We start from the raw sequence: 8,868 nt of genomic DNA, 5'->3' as shown, positions 1-8,868 counted from the left end.
ACATTGTAAAATGTTAATTACATCCGGAGATATTGTTACCTAAAGTTAACGCTTGAAACCTCCGACGTTCAGTTGCATGGTGTAACAAACACAACATACATCGCGTTTCTACAGAATCATCTGTCAACGTTGCTCGAAAATGTCCCACTGGAAACGCGTCGACGTATGTGGTATCAGCATGATGGTGCACCTGCACATTCCGCAATTAACACTAGGCTGACCCTTGACAGGATGTTCGACGAGCGTTTCATAGGACGTGGAGGACGCATAAATTGGCCAGCTCGTTCTCCTAATCTTACACCTCTGGACTTCTTTCTGTGGGGTACGTTAAAGGAGAATGTGTACCGTGATGTGCCTACAACCCCAGAGGATATGAAACGTATTGCGGCGACATTACACCAGATGTACTGCGGCGTGTACGACATTCATTACGCCAGAGATTGCAATTGTGTGCAGCAAATGATGGCCACCACATTGAACATCTATTGGCCTGACATGTCGGGACACACTCTATTCCACTCCGTAATTAAAACCGGAAACCACGAGTGTACGTGTACCTCACCCCTCATGGTAATGTACATGTGCGTCAGTGAAAAAGACCAATAAAAAGGTGTTAGCATGTGGACGTAATGTGCTGTTCCAGTCTCTTCTGTACCTAAGGTCCGTCACCGTTCCCATTGGATCTTTACGTAATTTGGTGCTCTCCGATACACACGATCGAACAGCAGAGGAGTGGTACTCAAGCGTCAACTTTAGGTTACAATATCTCCGGATGTAATTAACATTTTACAATGCAACAAACTGCACTGATTACGTATTTGTTTATATGTTCAGATGTTCTAACAAAACTAACGAGGTTCCATTAAAAAAAACGTAGGTTTGTGTTAAAAAAACATACTTCCGTGCATTTTTTTATGGTTTGTATTAACCAATTACACTAGCCCCTCTCCTCACGTTCGGTCTGTGGAATCGATTCGTCAGTATTTGATGTGGTTTACGAAATATATCCAGCGGTAATGTTAGGTGACTCACCCTGTATATGAGTAGAGGGAAACATGAGGGTGCTTTATATTACCACTTAAAAAGAAATGAGATACGGGTTATGTAACATCGGATGCTCCTCAGCGTTTCTTATTAGCGCTTCTCCCTTTCATGTTGTCTACATCCATACTCTGAAAACCACTCTGAAGTGCGTGGCAAAGGGCACTTCTTATTGTATCAGTTGTTAGGGCTTTTTCCCGTCGTTCCAGGTATGGAGCAAGAGAGTAATGGTTGTTTAAATGCTTCAGTGTGCTCCTTTAATCTTCGCGGTCCTTATGGAAGCTCTACGTAGATCATTGTAGTCTATTCTTAAATTCATCACTTAAAGTTGGTTCTTGAAAATTAGTAAATAGACATTCACGGGATATTTTTTGCGCCTGCTTTCAACCGTTTGTCAGTTTAGTCCTTTTAATATTTCCGTGACGCTTTCCCACGGGTCAAATCAACTTGTGACCATTAGTGCTGCCTTTCTTTGTAAACGTTCAGTATTCCCTGTTAGTCCTATTTGTTATGGGTACCACACACTTGAGTAATATTCTAGAAGGATTACAAGAGTGTTTTGTTAGTAGTGTCCTCTTGTGCACTGATGGTATTTCCCTAGTATTGTACTAATGAATCGAATTCTGCCACTGGGTTACCTACAAACTGAACCTACGTGTTTGTCATGTTTCGTATCTCTACCAGTTGTTACACCAAGGTATTGTGGCTCACTGATACTGTAGTCAAAGAATACTACACCTTTTCGCTTTGTGAAGTGCACAGTTTTGCATTTCTGAACATTTAAAGGATGTTGACAATTTTTGTACCATTTTGAAATCTTATGAATATATGACTTATTATTTGTTTCGCATTTTCAGTCAGCACTTCGTTACTGATAGCTGCATCACCTGCGAAAGTATACTATTAAGATTTTCTTAAGCTCATTACCATACGACATGAACAGCAAGAGTCTTAACATAACACACTTCCCTGGGGCAACCCTGAACTTACATCAATACAATTTGACGACTCTCCATCCAAGACAATATACCGCGTCCTCAATATACAATAATCTCTTGCGTTTGGTTCTATTAGATAATTCTAAAGCTGTTTAATTTGCTGGTATACAAAAGCTAATTGTTACAGATTTAGATGAGGAAGTGAATAATACAGGGAATAGTGTTCTTCTGAGAAGCATCTCTGGAATTCACAACTAAGAGACTAACTGTTGATGTGACACTGTACCTCCCAAATTTGCATTCTGCTTACATTGACATTCAACTCCAGCAGTGGTTCCACTCCTTCACCTTCATATATACCCCACAGTGCGTGGTCCTTGGTTCCAGTATTAGCATTTCTCTGACCTATTCCACTGGTGTTTCGGGCGAGGAAAGGACGCTTGTCCATAGTCCCCAACACGCGCCCTAATCTCTCTTATCTTATCCTCACAGTCAGTGCTTGAGGTAGCAGATATTTCGCAAAGTCCTCTCTATCGAGCGAGGTGGCACAGTGTTTAGCACACTGGACTCGCATTCGGGAGTACGACGGTTCAATCCCGCGTCCGGCCATCCTGATTTAGGTTTTCCGTAGTTTCCCTAAATCGCTTCAGGCAAATGGCGGGATGGCACTTTTGGAAGGGCACGGCCAACTTCCTTCGCCATGCTTCCCTAATCCAGTGACTAGTGAGACCGATGATCTCGCTGTTTGGTCTCTTCCCCAAACAACACACGCCCCCCCTCCCCCGCTCTCTGAGTGTCAGTTCTCTCAATTTTCCCAAAATATTTTGTGTTTGTGTGGCCATAGTGTCCGTAGCTGCTATACAATTCTTTTTAAGTATTACAAATCAGCCCTCGCAACAATTAAAACTGCGTATTTATTTTACCACACACGTTTCGTTATATTCATTTAAGACATCTTCAATGGTCTGGAATCAAATATATTTATAATTTGAACTTTCTTCTGTATTTAAAGACAGGTCATTTAAAAAGATAGTGAAGTGTGGTTTTTAGTTACTGTAACACCGCCACTACTTTTTTGGTGTTACCGCAGAAACTAGCAGTTCAGCCACAGCAATGGAAGGCACTCGTAGGACGCTTACGTGCCGGCATATCGATTGCAGCATCGAAGAGTAGTTTAGACAGCACAACGCAGACTTTAGTCCGATTAAAATTACTTGATAGTTGCCGCCACAGTATTGCTACGTCGGTTGCCTACTATCGCTCTGTTATAGGTGACACAAAGACAGCGGGCCACTTCATAAATGCTGTTAATGTGCAGTGCGGAGCAGTGGTGCAAGTGGCTGTCGCGCGATACGTCGGAAGTGCGAGATGCTCTGTGGACAGCTGATTTTAAGTGATCAATGACTCAACTGCGGCAGACGACGCATTTTGTAGCCCTAAATTTAAACTCATGTCCTAAGCTAACCACAACCTCGTGACGTAGAATGTATCCGAGAAAACGGCCGTCAGCTTTCTGCGGCAGAAATAAAATCACAATCGCTTTGTTCACGAAGATTAAAACTAACTTCTACGAGCAAACTCAAGACAGAAAAAATTCAGTTTCAAAGGTAAAAGCAAACTGAATACTCGCTGATCATCGTTTACTTGGAAGTATCCTCACACTTACTACACGAGCTTCTGCGTTAGAAACCGACGAATAGTCCCCGTTGGCACTTGGGTGCAGATTATAGGCGACACAGGCAGAATCCAGACGACAAAAGAATGATAGGAAGAAAAATAAGGGCAAAAAATGTCAATATGAGGATGAAAATGACGTAGCAAGGAATTAGAAAGTAAAAAATACATTTAAAACAATTAATTGAGTAAAAATAATATTTGGATAATTTTGATTAAATTTAGAAATTAAAAAGTTTATTTCATCCGATGGGATACGAACTTACAACCTTATACACAGTAGGTTAACACACCACTAACTACGCTACATTACAAGACTGTCTAAAGGAGTTATATTTCTATGGTGACCCAGTCGTAATGCTGAATAACCTTCAAAAGTTCAGCTTCGCTTATTGTGCGAAGCTGACCTAACGTAAGCCGATCTCTACGATTATGATAACTGTAAATATGACGCTAAATCGCGAATTATGAGGAAATATCGAGTAATGTTTGGTTAGTGCTGTGTATGAAACATGGATATTTCATTAGCATCGCTGCATGTGTGTGTGTGTGTGTGTGTGTGTGTGTGTGTGTGTATGTGTGTGTGTGTGTGAGAGAGAGAGAGAGAGTGAGTTAGTTTGAGTGTGTGTGTGTGTGTGTGTGTGTGTGTGTGTGTGTGTGTTGTTTTTGGTGTGGTTATCATGTCTGACGAAATATGAAATAAGTGCCAAATCCATGACTCGGAATCCAAACACATCAAGAAAGAATGCCGAACAAGGAATTAGAAGTGAACTGACCATTTGTCGTGGCAGATAGGCAACAGCGAACCCGGGCGTGACGTTGATCGCTCTGTTTGCGGAAACCAGCTCCTACACGTGAAGTGTCAACAATCAACTAATTTTAATCAGACTATAGGCCAGGCAGCACAATATTGTAACCGTAACAGTAAAACGGGACTCTTTCAGGGCGAGGCACGAAATTGCCACATACCCAGGACAAGGATTTGTTTTACCGAGCGCTTCCGGAAGCAGTGGTTTGGCACAAGTAGGCCGGACACGAGTATAAGTAATCATTAATTTGAGCACAGGGATCATCAGCCAGCAAACATGCTGACGAACTGTCACCTGGTCCATTTCCAGCAGCTTCCAGTATGCTGCTCTGAAGGCAGCAGTTCCAGACCCGGCCGATTCAGCCACCCACTCTTCCGTACCGGTGCAGGCGCCAAGGTGCCACCTCGTTAGTCGCTGGGACGATTTCCACCACTGGAGACTGTCATCCGCTGAAAGCAACTCGGGGGTCTTCAGCACCGTTGCCTCCGTCCGTGGGCGGCCATCTCCTAGTAGTGAGGCCACACGCCGCTGCGTACACTACTGGAGTCACCATTGTTAGGCGCTTACACCACAGTAGCTGTCAGCTCGCCGTCGCCACACGCCGCTTGCCAATGTGCTCGAGGAGAAGTGGTCTCCGCCTTCACCGTGATGCTCCCTATGTAGCCAAATGAGTGTTAACGGGGCAGCACATCGGGCCGGCCAACTGGGAGCGGGAGAGGCACCACAGGACATTTTAATTTCCGCTGTCAGTACTTTTTCCAAATAAATTCATAAAACGTTTTCAGTATGACCAGAAAGGAGTCAGAATTCATACTCGTGGTAGTGAAAGTCCCAAAATCTAACAATAATTTTTTGTATGTAAAATATCTTCATTTTTGCACTAACTTTTTGATGCACATGTTGATGTAAGTAAGAGAGATCCTTCGATGAATTTTGCAGAGCATACAAAGCATACCTGTAGGTATTCGAAAGTCTAGAATTTATTTAATTGAAAAAATGAATCAGTACTTACATTTTAAACTTCATGTTTAGAAAAAACTCAAAATTTGTAGTTTATTTACTCGATTTATACCACATTTTAATAGATTTGGAAAATTCTTGAGCTTTGCATTAAGGAAGTTGTGTTTTATGAGCATACCAAGTTTGAAAGTAATAGATCTGTTACTTTCGATGTTCTATGTACCTACGTACACAAATTTGTGTTTTGTGGAAAATACTTGTTAAAGTGTTTGCTTGTATTTGAAATTCTTTTAGAACTTTCCAGCGCCATAAGTCGGTTCCTTTTCACTTTCTATACCAGTTTTATTCCTTTTCACATTCCAATTATATACTCTTCTTGATTCTGTCAGTTTCAAGAATGATTTATCTGCTTTCGCTTAACGCTCTCTGTCTATTGCACACAAAGGTTTGATACAGTTCACAGCGGGTTAGTTCCCATTTTTTCTAAAACATATTTCCTGCTTTGCACACCATCATGAAAACATGAAACTGCAACATAATCACCAACAGCAAGTGCATTTCTTACCACAAAAGTGGTTTTTGGCAATCTTTCCGATACACATCGGTTAAAACTCTCATTCGTGTTTCGGGTACCGCTATGAAGACATTTCTTTAATAAGTTTTCATTTGAAAGGGATCTGAATATAGGTTTGATAGCTTCCATTACAGCAATTGGTAGAGAATTCCTCTAATGATATTCTTCACCAACAACAGTTGACCTTTGGTAGCCGCACCATGATTCTCTTCCCTTTAGGCACAAGTTAAGGATAGGGTTATTGTCTATGGACATTTTGTGGAAGTATAAGGGCCAGTTTTTCAAAACACCTGAGTTCCTTCTTATTGCCAAGTCATATGTCTGCAGCTTGTCAATTTCTGCATCAGTCAGTCGCCCTCTCCCTTTTATTCTCTTATCACCAGATAATTTTTGCCTGACAAATCTTGTCTCAGCGTTCTAAGTTTAGTGCAAAGTATTTTCTGTACATGCTCCACACATTCTGACTGCTGCACAATAGTACCAGTTTCATATGGAGCAATTGTTGACCCTCAAGGAAAGATATTTTAAAATTTTTTACATCATACCTCCTTAAAACATCTTACCTACTTTTGATATTGTCTGCTTGAGTTATCAACAGCTGGTTCTCGCGACCTCCACGCACCGTCACGACCCATCCCCACACAGAAGTTGTCCTACACCCATACACCACTACCTCATTATATTTTTCTATGATTCCACGTCCTTCTGTGTTTGGAACAGATGGTTTTTGGCCTATTTTCACTTTCGCTTGCTGCACTACACATTTCTTGACGTAAAACGTGACAAAATATTGCTAATGCTTATTTCCGTTGTCCTGACTATGTCTGCATGTTTTTTGTGTCTTGTGTCACTAACATATCTGCACTTCATGTAAAAAACGTTCTTTCGATCGTTGATTTGTGAGATATGTACTTTGTCGTTTTATTTGTATTCATTACGACGCCACCAGTCAGCATTCCCGTGAGTTCCTAGATAACAGAACGCAGCATGTCATTCTCAATGGAGGGAAGTATTCCGAAGTAAGAGTGATTTCAGGTGTGCCGCAGGGGAGTGTCGTAGGATCGTTGCTATTCACAGTATATATAAATGACCTTGTGGATAACATCGGAAGTTCACTGAGGCATTTGCGGATGATGCTGTAGTATATCGAGAGGTTGTAACAATGGAAAATTGTACTGAAATGCAGGAGGATCTGCAAAGATTGGTGCAGGGAATGGCAGTTGAATTTCAATGTAGACAAGTATAATGTGCTCCGAATACATAGAAAGAAAGATCCTTTATCATTTAGCTACAATATAGCAGGTCAGCAACTGGAAGCAGTTAATTCCATAAATTATCTGGGAGTAGGCATTAGGACTGATTTAAAATGGAATGACCATATAAAATTAATCGTCGGTAAAGCAGATGCCAGACAGATTCATTGGAAGAATCCTAAGGAGATGCAGTCCGAAAACAAAGGAGGTAGTTTACAGTACACTTGTTCGCCCACTGCTTGAATACTGCTCACCGGTTGAAGTTTGTTGAAGTTTCGAGAACATACCTTCACCGAGGAGTCCGGCAGTATATTGCTCCCTCCTACGTATATCTCGCGAAGAGACCATGAGGACAAAATCAGAGAAATTAGAGACCACACAGAGGCATACCGACAACCTTTCTTTCCACGAACAATACGCGACTGGAATAGAAGGGAGAACCGATAGAGGTACTCAAGGTACCCTCCGCTACACCCCGTCAGGTGGCTTGCGGAGTATGGATGTATATGTAGAATATCGAGACACAGGGGAATCAAAGGCACTAGCTGCCAGTGGGCAACGACTTACAACAATCGGGCGAGTTAACATTTTGTGCCAGATAGGGTTTCGAAGCCGTGTCTCCTGCTTCCTAGGCAGAGGCGCTGCCCACTACACCATTCCAGACAAAGTGATCAGCACAACCGCTCGGACTATCCCAGCACGCCTCCTGTAAACCCCAAATTCACAACTTATACCACACATCACTGATGTAGGGTCAAATTGGTTTAAATGGCTCTGAGCACTATGGGACTTAACATCTGCAGTCATCAGTTTGTTGTTGCTTCATCTTTGCCGGAATGGGGAGCCAGCTTGCATGCTGTTCCCACGAGTTCCCAAGCCTAGAAGACTGCTAGCGTATGGGTTCGCATAAGTAGAGGCTAATAACCATGTTCTTACAGCAGGCATGAAACAATTATTCCACTGGAAACATCGACGAGACCTACAGAAGCCTATCGTTTAAGGTAACATCGGTCTTCAGTGGCTCCGACGGGGTGAACCAGCCAGGCAGTTCCTGGGATGGAATTGTAGTCGGTGAGACCCACAGAAAGAGCGTTTGCGTTCCTACTGGTTGATCATCCGTGTCAGTTGACGATTCTGGTTTCTGATCTAGGTTTCTCCCACATTAACGCTGGCGGCTGTAGTCGCAGGTCACGACACCTCACTTAGAAACATTCCTTTTTTAAACATTTCCGCCTAATTATTTCTCTTCCTATTATTCCTTCTACTCCTTCGATGTTTCTTTCCATTTCCTTCATGGTCTCTAAAATCCAGATGATTTTGGAATTTTTTCACAAAGATATCTGAAGATCCTTTTAGTTAGTATACTATCGTCAGTTCTGTAAAAATGTCAAAGGAACAGTAACATCATTTTAATCACTGTTTCTAGTATGTTTCCTACGTTTTGCTACGTTTCATTCTTACTTCTTAACTTACAAACTCCAGAATTTTTTTAAATGACTAATATTTTACTTAAAATTCCTCTAATATTTCTGTTTCTTGAAGCTTGTGTTAGCATTCACTGGCATACTTTGTTGTCGTGCTTTTCAAGTAGCATAAATTCTAGATTGTGTCCGTAAATG

The sequence above is a fragment of the Schistocerca cancellata genome, chromosome 4 (assembly GCF_023864275.1).
Source record: "Schistocerca cancellata isolate TAMUIC-IGC-003103 chromosome 4, iqSchCanc2.1, whole genome shotgun sequence".
Lineage (NCBI taxonomy): Eukaryota > Metazoa > Arthropoda > Insecta > Orthoptera > Acrididae > Schistocerca > Schistocerca cancellata.
This window is presented reverse-complemented; position numbering follows the sequence as displayed.